Source organism: Triturus cristatus, chromosome 1_1, assembly GCF_964204655.1.
Source record: "Triturus cristatus chromosome 1_1, aTriCri1.1, whole genome shotgun sequence".
Classification (NCBI taxonomy): Eukaryota; Metazoa; Chordata; class Amphibia; order Caudata; family Salamandridae; genus Triturus; species Triturus cristatus.
In genome coordinates, this window is record NC_140579.1 from 430,510,061 (window position 1) to 430,522,826 (window position 12,766).

Here is a 12,766-nt window from a genome sequence, read left to right on the forward strand (position 1 = left end):
CTACCTCTCAAAAATATTTTGATGACCCTCTGCTTAAGAAAGTTTGTCCTGCGAATGTACAGCAGTGACTTCATTACCCTCAACATCTGCACAAGCCGAACAATATTACAGTCCCCCAACCGCACTTCAGTAAATCAGAAACAGAAAATGGAAGACCGAGTCATACCTTCCCACAGTCTAGCATATTCTTTCATCCCAGGCATTCTTCAAAGCAAAGGGAAGAAAAAATAGATAATTTTCAAAGGCTTTCGCCCACATTCAGGGAGAACACACCCCAGGACCAGCATAGGGGCCCAGGGTCCCAGTGGAGCACATAGGAATCTCCACTCACCGCCACACCACCTGTTTCCCCCACCTTACCATCTCACAGGCTAAAGTTTAAAGTAAGTCCTTCGCTGTTTGAGGAGTCACACGTGTTAAACTATCTGCCATATCATCCAAGCCAGAGTCCACAGAACAGCCATTTGTATGGGTCACAGTGTCTGAGTCAGGTTGCTACAGGTGGGGCTACTTGTTGCGAGCATGGCTGCTGATTTTTCTTGATCCGCTTGGGCTTTTGTTGGTCCCTGTGCCCAGTCTATATGTGCTCTGCTTCCACTCCTCCTCTGCTGTCTCTTTGGTGGGCGAGATCGCTGCTCCAGCGCACCCTCAGCAGTTCCCTCAGCTCTGTACTTATCCAGCCACTCCCAGGGCTCCATGCGAGTTAAGAAGTTATGCATATTCCCCTGCAGCATAGCCCGCAGTCTGGCAGGGAACAAAAGGGAGCAGCTAAAGTCCTCTTGTCTCAGCACACATTTGATCTCCAGAAATGAAGCCCGCTTAGCCTGCACTGCCACAGTAAAGTCTGGAAACATAGTGACTGCTGCATTCTCAATTTGGACGGGGCCGTCTGTCCGTGCTTTTTGAAGCAGGGTGTTACAATCCAGTTAGTGTAGTAATTGAACAACTACTGGTCTTGGAGACCTCCCCTGGGGCCTTGCAGGAACTCTGTGAGCACGGTCAAGGGCAAAGTAGGGAGAAAGGCCCATCAGGCGGTCTGTGTTTTCGATCAGTTCTCAAGGTGTGTCACCATGTCGTTGCTCTCTGCTTCCTTAGACAGCCCTATGATCCGCACAGTGTTGTGCCAGCTACAGCCCTCCACGTCTTCTGCCCTGTTATCCACTATCTTCACCTGTTCAGTAAGATCAGTCACCTGGTGCTAAAGGGCCTGTTGCTCTGGCTAAAGATGGACAACCACCAGTTCTGCCTGTTTTACTTTGTCAGCTAATTCCCAATGGTCTGCCCGTAACAAGCTCAACTCTGTTGACACTATGTATTTGGGCCTGCAGAGTGTCCCTAGAATCTGCAGTGGCAGCCAGGATTGTATCTAGCATCAGTTGTAGTGCAGAGGACAACTGTTCCGCAGCATTCCCTGATGTGCTCCCTCTTTAGTTGGTGTCTCCAGTGACTCAATCGGTGGGTCAGAACCCCTCACCCGAGACTTGCCCATTGTTGTGCTGCTCAGCCACGGTCCCACAGTACAAGCGACCAGGTGAGTCCACCCCTGGCAGGCAGAGCAGGTCCTCTGAGGCAGTGGAATCCGCTCCCCAGCTCTGTTGGCCAGCCAGTAGCCTAAGTCCTGAGTCCCCTGTCATCACCCAGCGCCTGTCGGGAACCGTGAGCACCCCCAAGCAAACCAGTGTCGGGTACCAATCTGGACCTCAGGTCTCTGCCTCAGTGCCAGCCCTGAGTCTTCAGAGGCTGTGGGGGTAGGGTGGTAGGTAGTGCCACTCACCCACTCTACAGTTCCACAGTGTCCACCCCAGTTGCAGGTCTCAGGCATCGTTGTCCCAATTCCAGGGCCTCATAGTGCCACACCTAAGCCGTATTATGATGTCTTGCACTGCGTGGGCCCCCCAAGAGCAAGGAAGCAGGGACCAAGAAAGGGCCCCAATGCAAGGGACTGCAATCAGGTGCAACAGGGCCTCCCAGGCTTTAGCTTCAACCGGTCTGCTCTCGAGTTGCATGGCCTCACTGCTGGCGTCCCTGCTAATCTTCAGGGCAATCGCAGGAGGGAATCCTCAGCCCAGTACAATACATCAGGAGCCCCTTCGGCATGGTCATCAGTCTGTTCACTTGGCCACAGTATTAGGCTCCCGTCGCAGTTGCTAAGATGAGGCCTAAAATAGCCTGGAGGTGAGGCCTCGGGACTTCTTTTTTTTGTGTGTGTTTTTTTTTCCACAGTATATTCTTTTTATTTTCTCTGTTTATTTTTTGGTCCCTCTGTCTGGGTGTTAGCTCGACCTCTGTTCTGTAAGCACAGGTCTCACTCATTTCGGCTGCTCTGCACGTGCCCCCTATAGCAGTGTCTCTGCATCCAGCGTCAGCTGTGCTTGCGAAGCCGCAATGCTCCTCCAGCTGTGGAGCGGCTTGCCTCCCTAGCTTCAAGTCTTTCACTAGTGGTCTGGACCATTGGAGTTTACCACCGCCGATGCAGGGACTTCCCAGCTGCGTCACCTAAAGCCTTTACTGACTCTTCCTCTCTATGCCCCCGGCTTGTGGCAGACCCGAGGAGTTGTCTGTGCGGGCGAGGCAGGCAGAAATGTAGCAGGAAAAGGCTGAACTGGCGTGGAGCTCCAGGCTCATGCGTCCTCCATTTGCAAGAACCAGGCCATAACGCCCTCCTCCCACCCCGCCTCCCTATTTCTATCTTTCATACTCATTCCGTCATTCTCTTGTCAAGGAACAGGTAGTCCATTCTCTTATGTGACCGTTGAGTGGACGAGAAGAAGTCGTAATCCCTGATTGCAGATTGTATCGATCTCCAAGCATCCACCACCGTAGCTCTTCCATTTTTGTTTTTAGTTTGTGACTAGCTGTTCTATGTAGCTTCCTTTGGGGATTTGACCTGTATGAAGTGTTTGTCCGACACAAAATTAAGATCTCGTCCTACTACTATGTCTCCCTGTAGTAGATAGCCAAAATCCCCCAGTAGAGCCATCAAAAAATTGTCCTGTCCTACATTATGAGCATAGATGTTTAAAAGAGAGATTTTCGTCTCCTGCCGGTTTGAAGGAGAACATACTGGTCTCCCCAGGTGATTTTCATTTGTAGTATATTTTTTTGATTAACATAGCTAAGCCTGCCGTTTTTAGGTCTTGCGCGCAGCGAGAGTCCTTTTGTACGGGGTCCAGAAACGGAGCCTGGAATCGCACACGCGTGTGCTTTTCCTTTTGTGCATCTCTGGGCATCTCTTTTCCATTCAGGTAAACAGACTTCGCGTTCCCTGTCTGTGGGGATGGGTGAGGTATGTGCAAGGTATTCTGACAGATTCTATTACAGGACCGGAGGCTTCGGATTATGCTTCTCTTTCTTATATTTGCTACTCACAGCAGCCAATGAACAACGTTTTGTATGCAAATAAAACTACATTTCCCATGATGCTCGTCCATACATCACATCCTGTATAGCCCCATAAGAGCCACAGTATCCTCTTTCTCCTCCTCTTTCTTTGCTGCTCATGCAGAAAGTTAAGAGCTCAAGAATTGTACTAGGTTTACTGGCTAATATGAATTGTTTTATTGAGTTAATGGTGATTGTTTATAACCATTATTGTGAGTAGTGCTTGCGCGTTTATCGCGCTGAGTTTACTGTTTTAATGTTTTATTTTATGGACGCGATTTCGCGCTGTGTGTCGCGCGCGCTTGACTGCGGAGGGCTCTGACACCAGCGCTAGTACCGCACTGTGTTTACCGAGCTTCCGGCAGTGTTGGAAGGCTTCTGCCGGCAAATATTGGTGCGATTCCCACCGGGAGCAGAGGGGCGCATTATCGCGCTGTGTGCCACTGAGTTGCGGAGTGCTCTGACACCAGCGCTCCTATCGCGCTGTGTCTCCGAGCCTCCAGCACTGTTCGACGGCTCCTGCTGGGAGCATTTTCAAGTTTAGGCGCTCCCCGCCGGGAGCAGCGAATTTCTTTGACGCGGGCGGCCCGATCGGGCCTCAATTAATTCCCGCTGGCATCAAAGTGCCGCGCTGCAGTTGGTAGCGTTTTGCCCTCAGGGCAAGTGTTCAATTCATAGTGTTTCAATGTCTCTGTTCTTCGATTACAGATGCAGGCAATATTAATTTTACGATACTGTGCTTACAATGAGTCAATGTGGCCTAGTGGTTAAGGTCTCTGACTCCTGTTCCAAACGTTCAGGGTTCGAATCCAGGTTCTCCTGGTTGTACTTCAAAGTAAAAAAAATTGCCTTTGTATTTATTTTTGAATCTGTGTTGAATTTTGGGCTTGGTATTACTATAATGAAGGTTGTCACTATTCAATATTGCACTTGCTTGTGTGGGCGCGTTAGCGCTAGTAAGTTTGGCCCTCCCGGACCCAGAATAAGGTCACTCCCGCGGGAACAGACATGCCGCGCTGCCACTTACTTGCTGCGTAACTAATTGGGCATGCGCGTGCTCAGCATAAAAAAGACTTAGCCCGGCCGAGCACAGAATCAAAGTGCTCTCACAAAGAGCGGCAAGACTGCACTGTTTTTTCAGCGTTCCCAGTGAGTCACTGTGGCTATTTACTCAAGAGGTTACGAGAGGCACTGTGGCCTAATGGTTAGGGTCTTAGACTCTCAGGGTTAACTGTTCAAAATTCTGTGGTTTCTGAATTAGTTTATTCCTGACACTTCCATATAGGTGTTTCTGTTCGCTGCGCGGTCTCGCGCTTGCCCGCCAAAGGCTTTCTCTCGTTGCCGAGTGCGGTTATGGAGCCATACCGCTCCGATGTGCGTAGCCCAATTGGGCTACTTTTGGACGCTTTTGGCCTACGCACGTTGCACGCGCCCCCTCTCTGCTCCGAGGTTCATAGTGCCTCGTAATTTTACATGGAGCAGTTTTTTCCTGGTACGCCTTCCCGGCTGCAACAATCGGCTGGCCCTTGGAGTGCGCACACGCTCCTGGTATTTCAATATGGCTTGACGCCCTTGGGGCTGGAATAATTTGGACTACAGCATTGCTGAGGAGCTGCTACATTAATAATTTTCAATTCTCGTGTGCACAGGGTTGGCTCCCCCTCTACTCCTCCGTTACGCTGTGCTTGGCACTACTATATTGAATACAGACACCCCATGGCAACGCATGGGTGAGATATATAAGGAGGATGTGATCTATTCGAACGGAGCGCACAAGGCTCCTTGTAGGAAGGTGGATATCTGACTATGGTTACCCCCAACTTTTTGCCTAGTGTCTAGCTGGTTTTTCGACTTAGTTGGCCTGAGATCCTGCCATTCAGGGTCTCAGGCTGTCTGCTCTCTCTTTAAAATGGACTCCATGTACCCTAGGTACATAACCAATTGGTAAGGATCACCTTATTGGACCCTGTACAGTGTACCCTAGGTACCCAGGGCATAGGTGTACCCTAGGCCTCCCAGGGGCTGCAGCATGTATTATGCCACCCCTGGTCTGGCCTTCCAATCAGACACAACTGGCTGATCACTCAGCTGGGGCAAGGTCGTGTAATCACCCCTTGCTTAGATATAGTATGCCTATACCTACCCTTATATATAGACACATGTGTACCTCAGTCACTCCTATGGCAGGCCTTAACAATCCTGGAGGCAGAGTGCTTGGTAACATGTGAGATGGTGCTCTAGCATGAGCTGAGCCTGTCTGCAGCTTTCGGAACCATGTCCTTATAGCTGTTCTATGATATAGCCTACCATATACTCTTAAAGTGCCTTATAATCTTAAACGGTTATGGTAACTATGGTTTGGCTTTATCAAAACATGTCGTGTAAGGTGTCTAACACTTTGGAATAATACCCCCATACCATTTCTGGTGATGAGGATATTATTCCTCCCTTCTAGAGGGAGAGACATGTTAAAATCCTACTTTGCTGTTTAACTCTAACCAAAGCCTCAGCATCACAAAATGGATGCTGCTGCCACAGACACAAGTCTGACCTCCTGCTGCTGGGAGTGATCCCAGCCAGGGAGGCCTGGACAATAGGTTTCCTGCTTGGGGAGGTGCTAGCACCTCCCCAGACAGCCTTTAGTGTATTGGGGCAGGGTGGGCTGAAAGGAATGAGACATGCCTGGGGCACACAAGGTGTTCCTTGCATAGTCCAGTTCAAACCGGCGCTGGGGCACTCCAGCCCCAGCTCTGGCGCGAAACTGGACAAAGGGAAGTGGGTGTAACCACCCCCTCCCAGGTCCCACCCATAAGGCGTGACCTAGCAGGTATCCCAGCCCCCCAGATTAGTATAAGAGTGGGAGTTGGGCCTCAAGACTTTAGATTATCCTGAACCTGCAAAACTGAACAGAAACTCTGGACCTTCGACATTCGACGAAAGAAGAAGACTGAAGAATCTCCCTTGTAGCCAAGGAGTGGCTACCCTGTGCAAACAGGCACCATCAAGAGACTACCCTTTGCTTTGCCCACGTTCTACGAGGAACCGACTGCAGAGCCCGACCAGAGCCTTGACTTCCAGACTTCTCCGACCCTGATCCACATCGACAGCAAAGCTGAGATCCGTGGAGGCGACGAGCGACGTGGGACCGGCTACCTGGAAAAAGTGGCTAGTAACTTAAAGCGCAGCTTCTGAGGTACCCTCGAAGTTGTGCACCGGGGATTGAGAAGCCCCAACCCCAAGCACCATCTGCACCGAAGATCAGCCCCCCACACTCCACGAGTCCTGCGTGGGGCCCTTCTGCATTTTCCTGCTTGCCGCGTCTGTCCGGTTGCTTGCCCGCTGGCTAGTGGCCTTTGGGACGACGCACCCTGAAATCTTCTGCGCTGGTTTGGCTCCTCCAGACTGGCTCCCGCTTCTCTGCAAAGAAGAAGCACCCCAGACCTTCCTGGTCTGCACCAGAAGCAAGTCCTCCGTTCTTCGTGGGTTCCGCTTGCCAAGGCTTGGTGAGTCCTAGTCCAACTTGGACGCCGCCGACAGCAAGAGCCTTCGTGGGACAGCTCGCCTCCTGGTCCTGGTCGTCCTCGACGCTTCCTGGTCCTCCTGGCTGCAGCGACAAGCTTCACCTTCACCTGCAATCTTCACGACATCGCCTGGTTCCTTCCTGGTTCCACGTGGTCACTGGCTAGTGACCTTGACTCTGTCCCTTCTGCTTGCAGGTTTCTTCTCTTCTTGATCCCAGCCTTGGGATCCACCGGACACTCTTCACTGACTGCCTGTCAGCATCTTTCTTCAGGCATCCATAGGAGTCGACGACGAAAACGACGCATCTTCACCCCTATGCACCCGCAGCCTGTGGGCTAGGTAACTTGGGTACTCCGGTGCTCATCAGGATAGTGACTATCCTAGTGTCTAGTTTTCAAGTCTCAACTTCCTAGCTACTCCGGAAGTGTCCTAAATCTACCGTTTTCTAAACTGTACTATTGCTATTGACTTTTACGCATTACGCGTGAGTGTTTCCACTCTGCACATGAATCCCGTGGGCCTCCCACTTCCTAACTAACGCTAGTGTAGTGTAGCCCCAGCGATTCCCTAGGCCTAGGCCTATTCTATTTCCGTGACAGTGGTTCTTATACCACTTACTTAGTATATGGTTTGCGTGGCCCCTAGGGCCTAACTGTATTACTTACCTGTGTGACTTAATGTATGCTTAAATAAGACTGTGTTGTACTTACCTCTAATCTCATAAAGAGTGCTGAGGGTTTGACTAGAATAAATACACTTTATTTTATATATATATCTGTTGTGGTGTCCTTTCATTTGGTATTCAAGGAATTATATATGGTATCACAGCTGGCTTCACATGCCATTCAGAGTTTAGCCTAAGACTGCTCTTGTCCATGCTACCACTAGGATAGCTGGTCTATAAGGTTGACTTTACAACCAATCACCATAAGGGTATTTGGACTGATATAAGGTGTACACTAGAACTAGTGACATCATACATCAGGCCAACTTCTCACACTCCTGAAATAATTATATTGACGCTCAGGATCTACACGCCCTTGAGTAGGTCAACCGGGCCCCAGATGTACCAGCCCCTAGCTCGGGGACGCAAGGCTTGATTGACGCCCATCATTCTTGAGTCACTTTTCCTTGGGCATGTTTTTCTCTATATCATTCAACATGACAAATATTAGGGCATCCGCGCACGCTCGACGGGGCTTAGATAAGGGCACAATAGTTATAGTTCGAGAACTGCGGCCGGATACACTGGTTACGGTGGAAGAGTCCTCCGGCGTCAACGCCGGTCTCCTTCTTTACTTGCTAGTTGTACAAGAAATCTCAGAAAGGGTTTCCCGGAGCTGGCAGGTTGCCAGGACAACCTCCTGGTCAGGGCCGGACACAAGCAGCGATGGTCAACTTCGATGTTCTGACTGCGCTGACCCGTGGCGACGGACCCCATCTGGGACAGCTTAGTTACGGGTCGCATCTATGATATGTAGACATAGTTAACCTTTGGTCACACCCTCTGGACTTCGGAGGGTCTTTCACGAGGCCGGTCCTTTGTGGACCGTTTAGGGATTCTGTTTGTCTTAGCAAATGCTTTCCCACCATGTTCCACAGATTTCTACTATATGGCTTTCGAGAGAGCATCTTGTGGTCACCAGTTTTTCCTTCCCGTCATTGGCGGCTGCTCCAATGACGAACTAGAGGGTTAATTATATACTCTCCTCCAACTTTCTAATTAGGTGATTGCTCCCTCAAGGGAACAGGGCGTCCTCCCATTCGGGTTTAACGGGATGTATATGTAGATGTGTATGCATGTGTATATATATGTGTGTGTTTATCTTAACACAGACATAGACCTTAGCCTCTCATCTTTCCCGATGTCAGATTTCCTCTTCGGATTCCAATTTGCCCTCGGGATTACAATTTGTAATGGTCTTTTCGGCTATTCACTTCAATACACTTGTGTCGCTTGGCTTTGATTTTTTCCAGAGTTATCTCCTTACTCCCAGATCAGCTATGCTTTACAAGCTCCTAATTGGGAGCTTCAATGGAGCCCATTCTGACGTTACGCATGCAGAGGGTTCCATTTCGGTCAGTTGCCGGAGTAGTGGGGCGCTTAGCATAGTCTGTCAAACTGTTCTTTTCCTACCCTCCAGTCATTTCGAGTCTTTTTCCACATAGGTCTCTTGCCACGTACTTCTCACCTCGTGTAATATCTCGGTTGTGAGAGCCATCGGCAAGCCAAAGGGTACGAGGTCATGTTCCTAGCGGATTTGGTCACAGACTTTTGGCATTCTGCCGGAAGTATCAGATTTAAGTCCTTACGGAATAGAATCCATAGCAACAGGGCGCAGTGGCGGACTGGTAATTCTGGTATCTCCAGATGGCAGTAGGTGGCAGCTTCACCCGAAGGACATTCAGTGGTTGGAAGCCTTTTTGGGTTCTTGCTCCGCAGACCTTTTAGTGGCAGGACTGATTCATCACAGACGTTCGGCTGGAGATAAAATCCATGGGGTAAAGGATGTATGCCTTGTCTCACGACTGTCTGTGGGACTGAACTATTTTTTCCTCCATTCCATCCACATTTCGGAGAAGGTGACGCAAAATTGCATTGATTAGCGGAAGCGATCTTTACAACTCTTGTAGGGAAGTCTCCATTTTGTTTTTCCGTACTCCTTGAGTCGACGGCGTCCGACTCCGAGTTCTCTGTGACCCTTTACAACATTCCATTTCATGCAGAGGCGCGCATGGTGAATTGGGGCAGTGGTCCTTTATGATATACCAAGGAACTATAGCTCAAACGTTTGTCTGGCGCCTTTGGTGGCACAGGGTCAGGGTTCGAAACATGTCAGGGCTGTACTTTCAGTTTCCCCAGGTGGTATATATTTTTTAAAACATTTTTTTTTGCTATGATCTACATTTTTCGGACACACTGTCGGTGTTCATTTAACAACCCTGGGTCCTTCCACGCAAAAACAATATTTTTTCGGCGTCGGAAGATCGCGTTTGTTGGTATGTACACGTCGGGTTATCTCCGTGAGGGCTGATTTTCCTAATTTGTGTATGTTTCATCAGGTAATGTAATTCAGATTTGCGTGACGTTCACTTCGCAGCTGCCTTTTTGGCCATTTATGCAGGTCATTTTAGATACAGGCAAATTGGTGGGCTTGCGTCGGTTTTTTCTGGGAGTTGTTGAAAGGCAATGGGTAGCATAAAAACCCAGACCAGAATAATCCTCTGTGGAAGGTTCTCTCGCTTTTCTTCTTTGAAAAGTGGCCAACAAAAATATGTCGACAAGGAATAGACTAGCGTCAGGCTGTGTTACGAGACTTCTACCTTTCGGTGTTCCGACGACGGGACAGGCCCATGATTTTACAGGTACGGTACCTACTCCAGGAAGTTTCATTATAATTAATGTCAGAATTACATCTGGTCAAGGCCTGTTCACATTATGTTTTCCAAATAATGCAAATTACTTGTGGTTTCCATGCCTCAAGGTTTACAAGGGAGATTACTTGGTGTTACTACCTGAGGTTGTGATATAATTGTTGTGCTATAACTATGGATTACATTATAGAAACTTTACATATGTCTACGGCTATTATAGCCGGTGGTTGATGGCAGTTATGCCAGGATACGATATCCATAACCAAATGTTTGAGACAGTCTGTTAGTGGGACCATATCTCTCAATATTGTTTGCTGATTCCCATAGTACAGGATATTTCAAGATCTACTGATTGATTTTCTCACTCTATATTTAAACAGTTTATTATTAAACTGGTGGGTGATATGACTGTAGTTGTGTTGGATAAGCATTAAACTAGCATAATCCGAAGCCTCCGGTCCTGTAATAGAATAAAAAATTAGCTAGCATTCGCGCCAAGAATTGTCAATTGTATTAAGGACACGGAGGCGAGGATTATCCCACCCGGTTTATTACAATATTGGTAATAATTACCAACCCGCATGTACTTGATACTCTGTGTAAGCAGAAGTTACAGGTTTTCCCTGTCTCATTCCTTTCAGGTTCTGGGAAAAGAAGACGGAGCAGGTGTACTTCTGGTTTAGAAGACGTAAAATTCCAGTTTGGATATGGTTCTGCCACGTTGGAGGATGATTATTGGACTCATATTCCTTATTTTGGACTAAAGTATTAATGTTATTGATTATTATGTTCGAGCAAAGAAAGAGGAGGAGAAACAGGATACTGTGGCTCTTATGGGGCTATACAGGATGTGATGTATGGACGAGCATCATGGGAAATGTAGTTTTATTTGCATACAAAACGTTGTTCATTGGCTGCTGTGAGTAGCAAATATAAGAAAGAGAAGCATAATCCTCGCCTCCGTGTCCTTAATAGAATTGAAAATTCTTGGCGCGAATGCTAGCTAATTTTTTAGTCCCTCGGTGAGAATCCGCCACGCGCGGTCACTGCACTTGTGCTGCTGTTTGAAGTTCAGGTGACTAGGTGAGGGACGTTTTTTTTGTAATCTTGGAGTTGTACACTAATTCAGTTAAATTGTTCAACAAGACCCTCTACCTGCCTTCTTCCACATTCCCAGACAGTCAGAGGCTTCTCCCCGGGCTCTCTTTCTTCTTCTTCTCACTTTATAGTTTGGATGCGAGGAAGCAACCAGATCTGTTCGTATTTATACGCCATTGTATTTTGATAGTTAGTCCAATTGCTTCCAGTGAAGTAAAATAAACCACAAAACCCAAAATGCATTTGGTTAAAGAAATCCAGTGGTGTAAATATGCATCGTTCGGTGTCAGTGGGCTCCCCCAAGCAACACCTGCAGCTGGACAGTCCCATTCAGGGGATAGCCTAGAGTGGGGGCAGCATCCTGGTCTTCATCCCCGGCTAGATAGGATGGGCAGTGTGTCCACCTCTGTTTAATGGCTCATGGCTTCCGCAGTGGATGGGGTGGGGTGGGGTGAGGCTGAACATGGGGTGTCCTTTAAAAGGCCGGCACGGAGCCAGGGCCTCTTTTGTGGTCGCTCACACACCTGATGCCCCCTATCGGATGCCCACAAATTGCACGATCCATCCCAAAAGAACGTGGAGCGCATAAACTACTAGGAACCTACAGGGGATTAGGGACTTGCAAATACTGCACGTAATGAATGGCCTATGGGCGCACACATGGAACGAGTGATGCACGCTCCATATTATAGGGCTTGTTTTATTAGCCGAACGTTTTCGAAGCCGAATTGAAAGGTTCTCCTGAATTCTTACATTATGAACATTGGATACAAACTGTTGACACCAAGAGTGCCCAGATATTTACAGATTTAATATCCTGCAGAAAAGGGTTGAAAAGGCAGTGGGATTTTAGCAAGGACATTTTTTTTGTAGCTGTGGCATCTGATAGAATAATAGTATTTGTAAGCTTGTATAGTCTGTCAATTGTTTTAAGGTAATGAAATGAATCGCCTTTGACTTTGTGTCATTTAAGATATCAACTTGATGTGTGTGCTTTATAAATTATAATAACATGGCTAGTTTGCTAAGAAACTGTATTCATACCTTGTTTTATTTGTAATTGGTCAGAAGGATTGTACTTAGTTTATGTTTCAACTAAACAAATCATAAAATGTTTATAATTGCATGTGTGTTTTTTTAATCAATATAGTCTTCTAAAGCCTTCAATGTTTCACTTTCGCAGACACGGCTACAACTGCTTGGGTATCGCTATACTATTTATCTTATGACCCTGTACTTTACCTTTGAAAGTTATTTATATTTCCTGTCTGCTATTTGTATGAAAATTTTGTTTCCTGAAGCGTTCTTTCACCCACAGGTCCTGTCGGCGCCAGATAAAACTGCCAATGAATAATTAAATACATAAATGCATGGCATGTGCATCGATACT

General features: G+C 47.8%; 1 long non-coding RNA gene across 1 annotated transcript in view; it reads left to right on the forward strand.

Moving 5' to 3' along the window:
- Positions 1-12,492, forward strand: part of LOC146870378 (uncharacterized) — a 936,295-nt gene extending 923,803 nt beyond the window's left edge. Inside the window, exon 2 of the long non-coding RNA XR_014959381.1 lies at positions 10,920-12,492. This is a non-coding gene — a long non-coding RNA (uncharacterized LOC146870378). The remainder of the gene's footprint in view (positions 1-10,919) is intronic.
- Positions 12,493-12,766: the final 274 nt, after the last annotated feature.